Below are 12,883 nucleotides of genomic sequence, written 5' to 3' on the forward strand. Positions count from 1 at the left end.
AAATTTACCACATGTTGAGATATCACTAAGATATATCCTTATGTTTGCCACCCTTTCCATTAAAAAGTATTATCATTTTAGGCATTCAAAGATGATATAATTTAATATGCCTTTATAACTGATGTCATAAAGCCAATTAGTAGCTGCACATTCATCACTGTTATTTTAGCACTTCCTTATTACAGTAAATATCTTAACAAATACCAAACACAGTAAGTAATATTTAAGTTGACTTCAGACATGTGGTATTCCAATTTTAATTTGGGGGATCATTTTGGTTCTCTTTATGGCTACACAATTGTACTGTATTTCTTTACCCATGCAGTATTAATTTGCAGTTGGCTGAATTTCAATGTACTCTCTATAGATTTTCTGGAAAGCTGCTACTAAATTATCTCATATCTAACTAATATGAGATTTATATTTGCCTTTCTATTCAAAACCAAGATACTGAGAACATTGTTCAGTTCTTTATGTTAACATGCCAACATTTTTTTCTTGTCTTAGAGTTTATACTAAAAATGATGCAGTGTCTATAGTAATTGGTATAATCTCTTTTCTAGTACTTAGAAAATATTAGAAATAATTTCTAATAAGTATTTCTTTTTAAAAACTTCCTGCCACAGGATGTATGTATAATTTTCACGTTTACCATCATAGTTCAGTGTGTGCAATAGGCATTTAAAAAAAAAACCAAAAACCTGAAATCATACAAATAATGAGGTTTGCATGCAACATGACTATAAAAAGTGACACATACATCTACATTTCTTAAATTATTTCACACAGATTGAACTTAACGTAGCATGCACTAATATTTTACTTGTTTTAACAGATAAGAAAAATACATGTGCAAGAAATAAAGATTTGCCCACAATTTAAGGCACGTAAGTTACTAAGTCATTAATAGAACACAAATCTTTAGGCAAAAATTCAATTAGCTATTCTTTCTATGACTGCATAATCTCTAGTTGAAATAAGTGTAATCTTACCAGACACCTTGGAATTCATTATTTGTATTACTTACTTGACTCTATCCAAGATTCTATCTACTATCCCAAAGTTTATGATTGAATGTTGACTCTTCTGATTTATGATATGGGCATACTGTGGTAACTAGTTTTTTGACTTTGAAATTACTAATACTCAAAGTTTCATTTTTTGGAAACCTTAGTGAAAAATAAAATGTCTACTAATCTTTCTGCCCATGCAAGCAGTTTTGTGGAAGAATGTTCACTCATTCATCATTCACTCTATAAGCATTTTTTAATGTCTTGTGTTTTCCTCAATGGCTGGGGAAATAGAGATGACAAGTAAGAGTTCCTGCTTCAAGGAAAGTAATTTTTATGGTCTATATAATTATATCAATATGCATTGAATCATTTGACTAAATGATACCAAAAAATACGGTAAAGATAAGGGTAGAAAAATACTGAGGCCACACTGGGATCACAGAATAGCTGATATGCAAGAATTCCTATGAATACCAGAGACATTGAATGTTCTATAAAATTGAAGTGAGGGGCGCCTGGGTGGCTCAGTGGGTTAAGCCTCTGCCTTCGGCTCAGGTCATGATCTCAGGGTCTTGGGATCGAGTCCCGCATCTGGCTCCTTGCTCGGCAGGGAGCCTGCTTCTCCCCTGCCTGCTCTGCCTGTCTCTCTGTCTACTTGTGATCTCTGACAAGTAAATAAAAATAAAATCTTAAAAAAAAAAAATTGAAGTGAGATTTGCAGGGAAAATATGTGTCTCACAGAAAGGACAGGAATTCCACTTGGTCCAAGCAATATATACATGCTACATACTCGAAGGGAATTGTTTTGAGAACTACACACAGTTCTTTATTCAGAACACTGTTCAGAACGGAGTATTTGAAAATAATATTTTGGATAGTATTTGGATATGTTAATGGATATAACATTCTACCCAGGTATACATGTCTACCAAAGTATGTGCCTCTCCAGTTCAGTAAGTGAGAGGTATTGCAAGAATACAAATATCCCTTGTTCAAATATGTTTGGATTAAAACTTAAAACAAATTCATTTAATAAGACCTTCTCATAGTGTTTCCCATACTTAGCCACAGATTTAATTTTTACAAAACAGTGGAGGAATAACACATGCATACCCCCACCCGTCCTCCAACTCAGACTTGCCCCCCACACACTCACGTTTATTCATGTTCAGGCACGTTCACACTCACGGAACAAGAATCACGACTTCCCCTGTTCCATCCCATACACACACACACACCCCTTCCTCTCTCTCTGCCTCTCACTCTCCACCCTCTCTCTCTTCGTCCCTCTCAGGCTTGCAACCATATAACATACATAAATACCCAAAACACACACTTTTAAACTCCTCTCACAAAACTACTCATTCATATTTTAGAAAAATGTTTAAGTAAATTTTTTCAAGTTATTAGATAATCTGTAAATGTACATTAATTTATAACACTTGAAATTAGTAAAATTCATATCATTCCATACAGAAACTCAGATCCATTTTAATGTTTTATTTTTATATTTAACTGTATACTCTGATACTAATAAAATATTCATACATAATAATTTTTGATGAAAAGGTAACAATAATTTTCATTTGAAAATATTAACTGCATTTTAACCCTACGGTGTCCTAATAAGAGAATGTTTACTCTGGTGATACTTTCTCACTATATCTCTTGTGAACGTAAACTCTCCCCATCTACACATATATAAATTCCAGTTCAACAACAGAGTAAGTAAAATAAAGCTTTTAAACAGTATGTTTAAATTTTGGCTGACTAGGAACTGGTAATATATTCCATTTTGCTCTTTTAGTATTTAAGTTGTGGCAAAACTGCATAAATCTTCCTCTATTTTATTTTCCACTATAAAAGAACCATTTGCTATAACTGAGAATTGCTTGTGCTGCAGAACATAGTAAAATATTAAATATTTTATAAATTCTTTAATATTGAAAATAAATATATTAATTTATAAACCTGAAATACTTCAGAATCATTATGATATGTTTTACACTTACATTTAAATAACGTGTATTTACGTTTTCTACTTATACAAACAATATATGCTAGACATGGAGGAACTGCAATCCTGAGAAATATGTAATATAATAAAAGCCAACTACATTACTATCTTCCAGGGATATTTACTATTGAAGTTTTGATGTTTGTTATTAGTTATTTTCCTAGGCTACATAGACACACACACACGTACTTTAAACACTGAATATTTACTATACGTACATTTTCTATAATAGTTTGTGTCACATTATATATATGGTGAACATTTCCTGAGGTTATTAAGTATTTTTTTCTAAAATAAAGCAATTTCAAAAGTCTGTGAGCAATGATAGAAATGCTAAAACTCCTGTTCTTAAGAGAACAGTTAAGTTTTAAGATTTTTTTTTTTTTTTTTTTTGACAGACAGATCACAAGTAGGCAGAGAGGCAGGCAGAGAGAGGAGGAGGAGGCAGGTTCTCTGCTTAGCAGAGAGCCCGATGTGAGGCTCTATCCCCGGACCCCAGGATCATGACCTGAGCCAAAGGCAGAGGCTTTAACCACTGAGCCACCCAGGCGCCCGAGAACAGCTAAGTTTTAACAGATCAAGTTTGGTTCTAGGATTAACCCTGCAGTATGCCGGTATGCAGAATATAGGGTTGGCTGTTAAATATTAAATGTTAAAATAAAATCAACCATCAAATGTTAAAATAAAAGAAATAGCTTGGCAATGTATGAAAAGGAGGAACACCTAAGGATTTTAGGGGGAGCACTCCACTTTTTACCTCCATTTTAAGCTTCTCTCAAAAAAAAAGGAAAAAAAAAGTAGTTTACCTAATAAATTAAACACCAAAATATGCATAGGACTATGTATATTTTTTCCATTAACTTAAGCCTCCTTCATCTTCTTTGTCATCTTTTCTATTTTTCCCTTCATGTAGTTAGGTGAGTAATTCAGGTTAGAAGTGCTCTTTGTACCCAGAGGATTCAGATTCAAAATGGAGTACAGAATTTATAATTTTTATGAATTCTGGAACCAGAATATAAATCCCACCATTCTACCATGTATGTGGGTATATGGGTATATGTATGTGGGTATATGTATCCTTTAATTATGCTTTTAGTATTATTTTCTATGTTTTAATACTTGTTTTGCTCATTCAGCATTTTAAGGGACATTTCTTTTTTTCATTTTTTGTTTTGTTTTGGTTTGGTTTGTCGAATCATGGGTATCTTTATAAATATTTACAAGAAACTCTTTTTACATATATCTAATAACAGAAGTTCTGGACCTAGTGATAATGTATTTCTATTTTCAATAAAGACTATTAAATTGTTAAAAAAAAATGGAGTACAGAGATTCCTCCTAGCCTAAACTATGATCTTCAAATGATCTTTTACCAGGTAAGATGTACGATGGCTACTTGTCCCTTAATTTACCAATATAAAATGAAGAAGCTGTTAACCCTTGGTATTAATTCTTTGTACACAGTCATCTCATGAACATTGAGAGAAAAAAATATTCACCAAAGTCTACTGCAACTCTTAGTTACCTTGAGAGAAAGAAAAATGAAAAGCATAAGAATTACCTATAGGCTTATATAGGTGAGATACCCATAAATAAAAAAATTATTATCAATATTACATAATCATATTCACAACACAGAGGAAGCAATTGTATAAAATCCATTTGGATGTGCTAAAAGTGTCCCTCTGGGCAATTTCCATGTTCTACCTTTGTCATTATTTTCAGAATTATATTAGATATAATTGATGCATGAACTGGCCATATCATCTGTTAACTTAGAAAAAATTTCCCTAGTGGCGTTTCTTTAATATCATAGCAAATCTAGTCCTGTTGTTAATGGTTGTCTCGTGAGAACCTTCGAAAATATCCATGAAATTATCTGATGAAATTATCTGATGCTACCAGGCTTTTCCAGGTGCCTTCCCCATGGATTTTACAACTTGATCATTCCACTATTTTCTTTTCAAACTGGGACAGATACCATGCATCTATGTTGAGATATTTGAATTTCTCTATAGGTTTCTTTTGCTGTTTTATATGATACTCTTTTAATAAGTGCTTTTATCAAAGCAGTATCTGCTGCAATGGTCCGCTCAAGGTGAAAAATGTCAGATGTTTTTATTTTATATACAAAAATGGTTTTATAAAATCTGAAGATGATATGCTCACTTTATCCCAGCAAGCAATTGTGCTGAGGCAAGGAGACTGTTTTTGGCTCTTGGATAAAGAGATGGGTTATGATAAGCTATGGGTTCTTGAGGTATGCCATGATGTTGAGTTCATGTTCCTAAAATAAGACCTAAATATTCATGCACATAAAATATAGCTAAATATTTATTAAGTTTTCCACATAAATTATCATATCATCTGCAAAGAGTGAGAGTTTGTCTTCTTTGCCAATTCGGATGCTTTTTATTTCTTTTTATTGTCTGATTGCTGAGGCTAGGACTTCTAGTATGATGTTGAACAAAGTGGTTTTAAGAGTGGACATCCATGCTGTGTTCCTGACCTAAGGGAAAAGCTCTCAATTTGATATTCACTTTGGGTTTTTCATAGACGGCTTTGATAATATTGAGGTATGTGACCTCTATCCCTACACTTTGAAGAGTTTTGATCAGGAAGGGATGCTGTACTTTGTCAAATGCTTTTTCAGCATCTATTGAGAATATCATGATTCTTGTTCTTTCTTTTTCTTTTATTAATGTAAAGTATCACACTGATTGATTTGTGGATGTTGAACCAACCATGCATCCCAGGAATAAATTCCACTTGGTCCTGGTGAATAATCCTTTTAATGTACTGTTGGATTCTTTTGGTGAGAATTTTTACATTCATGTTCATCAGGAATATTGGTCTGTAATTCTTCTTTTTGATGGGGTCTTTGGCTTTGGGTTCAAGATAATGCTGGCCTCATAAAATGAGTTTGGAAATTTATTTTTTGGAATAGTTTCAGAAGAATAGGCATTGATTATTATTTAAATGTTTGGTAGAATTCCTCTGTGATGCATCTGGCCCTGGGCTCTTGTTTGTTGGGAGATTTTTGATCCCTGTTTAAATTTTCTTGCTGGTTATGGGACTGTTCAGGTTTCCATCCCAAAACTGCTAGAACTCATACAAGAATTCAGTAAAGTGGCAGGATATAAAATCAATGCATAGAAGTCAGTTGCATTTCTATATGCCAAAAACAAGACAGAAGTAAAAGAAATTAAAGAGTCAATCCCATTTACAATTGCTCCCAAAACCATAGTTATCTAGGAATAAATCTAACCAAAGAAGCAAAGAATTTGTATTCAGAAAACTACAGAATATTCATGAAAGAAATTGAGGAAGATACAAAGAAATGGAAAAATGTTCCATGTTCATGGATTGGAAGAACAAATATTGTGAAAATGCCTATGTTGCCTAGAACAATCTACACATGTAATGCAATCCTTATCAAAATACTATCAACTTTTTTCCCAGAGCTGGAACAAATAATCCTAAAATTTGTATGGAACCAGAAAAGATAGTGAATAGCCAGAGGAATGTTGAAAAAGAAAACCAAAGCTGGTGGCATCACAATTCTGGACATCAAGCTCTATTACAAAGCTGTAGCCATGTACTGACACAAAAACAGACACATAGACCAATGAAACAGAATAGAGAGCCCAGAAATGGACCCTCAACTCTCTGGCCAACTAATCTTTGACAAAGCAGTCTTGGCAAAAAGACAGTCTCTTCAACAAATGGTGTTGGGAAAATTGGACAGCCACATTCAGAAGAATGAAACTGGATGATTTCCTTAAACCACACGTAAAAAGAGACTCAAAATGGATGAAAGACCTCAATGTGAGACAGGAATCCATCAAAATCATTACGGAGAACACAGACAGGAACCTCTTCGGCCTCAGCCGCAGCAACTTCTTCCTAGAAACATTGCCAAAGGCAAGGGAAGCAAGGGCAAAAATAAACTATTGGGACTTCATCAAGATCAAAAGCTTTTGCACAGCAAAGGAAACAGTCAACAAAACCTAAAGACAAATGACAGTATGGGAGAAGATATCTGCAAATGACATATCAGATAAAGAATTAGTATCTGGGGCACCTGGGTGGCTCAGTGGGTTGATACCTCTGCCTTCAGAACGGGTCATGGTCCTGGGGTCCTGGGATCAAGCCCCACATCAGGTTCTCTGCTCAGCAGGGAGCCTTCTCCCTTACTCTCTCTCTGCCTGCCTCTGCCTACTTGTGATCTCTGTCTGCCAAATAAATAAATAAAATCTTTGAAAAAAAAAAAGAATTAGTATCCAAAATCTATAAAGAATTTATTCAACACCCAAAGAACAAATAATCCTATCAAGAAATGGGCAGAGGACATGAACAGACACTTCTGCAAAGAAGACATCTAGATGGCCAACAGACACATGAAAATAAGTGCTCACTATTACTTGGCATCAGGGAAATACAAATTAAAACCACAATGAGATACCACCTCACACCAGTCAGAATGGCTAAAATTAACAAGTCCGGAAATGACAGATGTTGGCGATGATGCAGAGAAAGGGGAACCCTCCTATACTGTTGGTGGAAATGCAAACTGGTAGCCATGCTGGAAAACAGTATGAAGGTTCCTCAAAAAGTTGAAAATAGAGCTACCCTACAACCCAGTAATCACACTACTGGGTATTTACCCTAAAGATACAAATGTAGTGATCCAAAGGTGCATTTGCACCCCAAAGTTTATCACAGCAATGTCCACAATAGCCAGACTATGGAAAAAGCCTAGATGTCCATCAACAGATGAATAGAGAGATATATCTCTCTATTCATCTGTTGAATATATATATATATATATATATATATATATATATATATATATATATTGCAGCCATCAAGAAAATGAAACATTTGGTGCCTGGGTGGCTCAGTTGGTTAAGCAACTGCCTTCAGCTCAGGTCATGATCCTGGAGTTCTGGGATTGAGTCCAACACTGGGCTCCCAGCTCCATGGAAAGTCTGCTTCTCCCTCTGACCTCTCCCTTCTCATGCTGTCACTCTCTCTCATACTTTCTCTCTCTCAAATAAATAAATAAAAACTTATAAAAAATGAAATACTGCCATTTGCAATGACGTGGTTGGAACTGGAGGGTATTATGCTAAGCAAAATAAGTCAATCAGAGAAAGGCAATTATGATATGATCTCAATGATACGTGGAATTTGAGAAACAAGGCAGAGGATCATGGGGGAAGAGAGGAAAAAACAAAACAAGATGCAACCAGAGAGGGAGACAAACAATAAGAGACTCTTAATCTCAGGAAACAAACTGAGGGTTGCTGGAGGGGAGGGGTGGAAGGGATGGAGTGGTTGGGTGATGGACACTGGGGAGGGTATATGCTATGATAAGTATTGTGAGTTGTGTAAGACTGATGAATCACAGACCTGCAGCCCTGAAACAAATACTACATGTTAATAAAAGAAAAAAAAAAAAAACTGTGGAATATAAAATCTCTACCTTGCTACCCAAAATAAATAAATAAATAAATAAATAAATAAGGGCAACTTAATCTGAAGTATCATAAGTTCTGCTCCAGATGTTATAATCAGAGATTCTTCTGAAAGAATCAAAAAGAGTTCTGTAATTCATTCATTCTGTAATTCATATTTAATTATTGATTTATTTCTTAAGACATTCACAATGTATGGATACAAATACCAAGGTAAGTTTGAATTTGTGGGGACACAAAATTCTGAAGTTCTATTAGTAGTCTTCCTGCAGGACATTTTATCTGGCAGTTTCATTTGTAAATGAATTCACTATTAAACCTAGAGAGGTGTGTCACAGAAAATAAAGGAGTATTTTTCAATAATGGTCTTGAATACAGTTAGGAACATGTGAAAGAACTTAGTATTGACAACAATCCCACTTCACTAGTGGTTTTAGGATTTCAGGGGATCTGATATTGATGTAGTTGTGGTAGGGTAGGATATCAACCATGTTGATAAGATTGCTGTATTTTGTGCATCTATTTTATGGAAAATTTCCTTTGGGAATTTAGAGGGAGTATACAAAATTGTTAGGAGCCAAGATCTCCCACTGAGCAGCATTGTTTTACAATGATATGATTTTTAACATCTCTCCTCCTGTTTCTTAATAGTAAACATTAGTTTTGCCAATGACCTTTCTTCTTGTAATCTCTACAGGTGTCTGCTTGTAGTCTCTATAGGTGTCTATATCCAGGGAGTTCTAGTTCTTACAGGACAGCAGAAATCAATCCAGTGTTCTTTCAGAGAACAGTAAGTAATTTTATTTGAAGTATGAAGTTTGTTTTGATTTTTTATATTTTTTTTACCTTTTAGTGCTTATTAAAAATACTGACTCACTTGATGAAGATCTTCTCGCTTAGCAATTTTCTATTCTAACTTAATTTTCCAATTAGTCTCCCTTTCAGATCTGAGCCCTTTACAAAAAAGAGAACAATGTTTCCTTACTTTGGGTAGTTGATCTACCCTAGACCATTACTTGAAATATTCCTGGATTATCTTTCTTTTTTTCTTAAAGTTTCCTTTTAATGAATCTGTACCTTCTCCACAATTTTGAATCTTTTCTAATCTATCCTTAAGGAAGACTCTTGAAACTCCAATTAGTCCCATAGCAGGCTCCTTGTTCAGCACCTCACCACCTGCCACTCTCCCTGCTGGTATGCTCTTCTCTTGTGCTCTTTCTCTGACAAATAAATAAAAACCAAAAAAAAAAAAAGAAAAAAAAAAAAGAAAAAACCCTAAAGTAAAAAAATTCAATAAAGACAGCTCAGTTAAATAATTCAGAGCTGAGACTGCTACTGAAACACTTACTGGGCAGAAAGAAAATCTGAATTGGGACCAGGGTGCTTAGTGATCACGTCTGCATGTTCAAAGTTCCTATAGAATGCTTCCAAATGAGACTTCAAAGTAATTTTGATGGAAGCTTCAATTATTGAAGAAAGATTCAGTATCAGAAACAAAAAACTGAGTTTATAAATTGTCAAAGAAGGAATATGTGCTTTAAAACACTATCGGAGAAAAGTATCTTTTTGTCTTAGGGTTATAAGAAGTGTATGGGTCAAGTACTTCCTTTCAGGAGAGTGTAGTTAACTGATACTCAGTATCACAATTATTCGTGGAAAGTTTTTATTGATTATGACAGGTTTAAAACTAGTCTCAGTGGTTGCAAGCTGCTATATTTAAAGGATAATCTATCCTTTCCTTTTAAGTAGGATGAATGTAAGAACATCTGTGGCTTCTAAGACTATGAAGTGAATCAGAGATAGCACTATAATGGTCAATTACATATAACCACAGAATTATTTTGATTACTGTACTTTATTGCAATTTGTCTATTTGAAAGAGTTAAATCACTTATAGTTATAGCGATTCAGTCCTTTCTTTCCTCCGCATGGATGTTAGACCAGAGACCCCTTCTAGAGAAGTAGACTTGATATTTGTGTATATGTGCACTTGTATATTCGTGTTATGAATCTTGCATAAGGCTACTGTGATTTATATTATATTACATAATTTCTGGCCACAGACTGACTTGATTATCTTTGCTCAGGAATTTGCAGGATACCCTGCTTAGTCATATTATAACTATGAGGAAATTAAAACTCCATCATTATTCAGTCTATCCCTACCTAAGAAAATGAAGCTGGTAATTCATTCTACCGTTTTAAACACACCTCAGTCCAAGTTATCTGTCTCAATAAAATGAAGCATAACACATAATCAGGCCAAAAAGAAGTGGCAAAACCATGGCTCCCTGATTTTCTCATATTCCAAATTATATGCAAGTCCCAATGGCTCTGCTTTCAAATAATGTTCATAATTTCCATCACTGCTACACTCCCCTGCCTAGTTCACTGGAACAGTTTCCCATTTCTCACTATCCACCTGATTCCCATTCCCCATTCTGTTCATATTCAACATCCACTTATTTTTTAACATAAGTCTTATTTTGACACTCTTCTAACCAAATCTCCAATGGTTCCTTAGCTATTCCAATTAGAATACAATTAAAAGCAATTCCAGCTAATGGCAACCTCTCCATTCTTATCTCCTGCTACTCCTTCATCCCACTCCTTGTACACACTATGTAAACTATCAACACAAAGCCTTTACACTTTCCAGTTTCTCTGAAATATGCATTTCAATATAACTATGTGGCTTACTTCATTTTATTCATGTCTTTTTTAGACCCACCAACATTAGAGTCATGACTGTATATTCTATTCCCCCATCTTGCTTTGCTTTTTAACACATTACTACTTGATGTATTTTATATTCATTTACTTCTACATCTCATTGAAGCCTTTTCTCCTTTTCATTGTTGCATCCCCAGAACTAGTCACCATCTAACATGCAGTAGCTTTAATATTGCATCGTGTGAACTAAAATAAGCATTGATCACTGAATAGCTTATTCTAGGTCTTCTAGTGGAAGACAGTACAGAGCTTAGATATGTGGCGTCCCTTCCTTCTGCTACAACAACCATTAAATAGAACTTGAGCTCTCCATTTCAAGGGGCTGGTGTCAAGCACACAAATCAAGTTGAACCATGGAAATGAACCAAGAAGGGCCTTAATGAACTGATGTAAAATCCATTCTGAAACAACACTCTGCTAATAGGGATCTTTCTATCCATCTGCTTGAGTCATGTAGCCCTCTTCTCTGATAAATAACAAACAGACAAACAGAAGAGAGCTTGAAATTCTTGAATATATTCTCCTAAGAAATAATTTTACAAACTCAAATGCAATGCTAAGCACTGGTGACCAATCATGGTAAACTCCTTCTTCAATTGTGCAAACACACTTGCACATAATAACTACTTATTTTTCCTCGGCTAAGAACTATATACAAATGAAGAACACATGAAGATATAAAAAGTTGATATTTTTGTTTAGTTTTTAGTTCATAACATTAATATTACTCCTGTATCTTTACTCTTCAATTATTCGTGGAAAAATGCCAAATATTTAGATTGTTTTGTTAACAAAAAATAAACAAGCATTGTTTTTTGGATGCAAAATGTGTCTTTTGTCATTACTTTCAAAGGGCAATATTTAAAAAAATACTTTTTTTGGCACTCAGAAACTTTAACATACATTCCCAGATTTGCTAATGCTGTTCACTCACTGCTAGATAATTGTGATTTCTGTTCAAGCTATTAATAAATAATTATCCAGCAGCCTAAAAATAATTCAAACTAGCCTCACACTAAAAAAAAAAATTCAGTTAACTTCAACAGGATTATAATTATCTTCTTTTTGCCCAACAGCACAGTTCCAACTGTATCTAGTCATTTTCCCTTTTATAAGATTTCATTTCAAAGAAAATTAATTTTATTTTTTGGCTATTAAGACTTTCTCTGATATATGGCTTGCAGAATTTTTCTTCTATACTGTAGATTGTCTTTTCATTTTCTTGGTTTTTTTTTGCATGCATAATCTTTTAAATTTATTGTAGTTACATTTGTCGATTTTTGCTTATGTTGTTTGTCCTTTTGGTGTCATAGTCAAAAAAAATCATTGCAAAGACAACGCTAAGGATGATTCTTCCTTACATTTTCTTCTAGAAGTCTTATAGTATCAGTCCTTATGTTTGTCTTTGATCCATTTTGAGTTCATTTTTGTGAGTGTTGTGAGACGTACGTTTATCTAGTTTCCAAAATATCATTAATGCAAATTGATTAACCTACTATGGAAAACAATATGGAGGTTCCCAAAAAGTTAAACATAGAACTAACATATGATCCAGCAATTCATTTCTGGGTATATACCCCAAGTAAGTAAAATCAGGATCTCAAAGAGATACATGCACTCCCTCCCATATTAATCGCAGC

This window comes from Neovison vison, chromosome 1 (assembly GCF_020171115.1).
Source record: "Neovison vison isolate M4711 chromosome 1, ASM_NN_V1, whole genome shotgun sequence".
In the NCBI taxonomy this organism is placed as follows: Eukaryota; Metazoa; Chordata; class Mammalia; order Carnivora; family Mustelidae; genus Neogale; species Neogale vison.